This window comes from Arachis ipaensis, chromosome B9, assembly GCF_059453495.1.
Source record: "Arachis ipaensis isolate K30076 ecotype BB chromosome B9, ASM5945349v1, whole genome shotgun sequence".
Lineage (NCBI taxonomy): Eukaryota > Viridiplantae > Streptophyta > Magnoliopsida > Fabales > Fabaceae > Arachis > Arachis ipaensis.
In genome coordinates this window covers 100,509,440-100,510,603 of record NC_142444.1, presented here as the reverse complement: position 1 = coordinate 100,510,603, position 1,164 = coordinate 100,509,440, and positions in this window count along the sequence as shown.

Here is a 1,164-nt window from a genome sequence, read left to right as displayed (position 1 = left end):
ACACCAAACTTAATTTCAAAAATTAAGAAAAAAAATATTAGTACTAATTTAATTATATATATAAATATATATTTTTATTTTTTTATTTTTTTTATTTTTATTTTTTTATATTTTTTATTATTTTTTTAAAAATTAAATAATAAAACAAAAGAAAAAGAAAACGAAACAGGGGAGGGGTACTAACGAAAAAGAAAGAAACGTAAAGGAAAAAAAAGGATGTAAAGAAAGAAAAAAAAAAGAAATAAAAAATAAAATAAAAATAAATAAAGACAAAAAAGTGGGGAAAGGGGTTATGAACGAAAAGGAAATAAATAAAAAGAAAAAAATTAAAAATTAATAATACTAAAAAAAACAATTTAAGAAAAAATTATCTAATTTAAGCAATCAAACAACGAGTAGTTGTCAATCATAATCAATCTCCGACAACGGCGCCAAAAATTTGGTGCGGTTTTTCTAACCATAAACTAACCGGCAAGTGCACAGGGTCGTACCAAGTAATACCTGAGTAAGGGTCGATTCCACGAGAATTGATGGATTAAGCAACAATAGTGTTTGATAGGCTTAGTTAGACAAACAGAAAATAGTGTTTAGAAGTTTAAAAGCATTAACAGTAAATTTAGAATATTAAAGATAGGCAGATAAATAAGTTGGGAATAAAATATTGAGAAAGCAGTTAAAGCTTCAGAGTTATCTATTTTTCTGGATTTACTTTTCTTACTAACTATTTTAATTATGTAGGATTTAATTTATGGCAAACTATATATGACTAGACCCTAATTCCTTAGACCTTTCTAGTCTCCTCTAAAATCCATTAACTGCCAATTCCTTGGTCAATTAATTCCAATTAGAAGCTACATGATCAAATTCCAGCTTATATGCAACAAAAACTCTAATTACCCAAAAATAAAAGGATTATATGTCACGTATCCCGTTAAGTCCAGATAATTAAAATTTAGGAGAATATGTTTTCAAACTGTTGTTCAAGTAAAGAGCTTTTCCAAGTTATACAAGAACTCAAATAGAAAGAGGGTCATACTTCCGTTTCAACCAAATTCATAAGATGAAGAGCGAAAACGATTCTTAAAGTGTAAATCCATACATGAATTAAAATAGAAAAATCAATAAAATCAATACATACAAATAGACAGAGCTCCTAACCTTAAC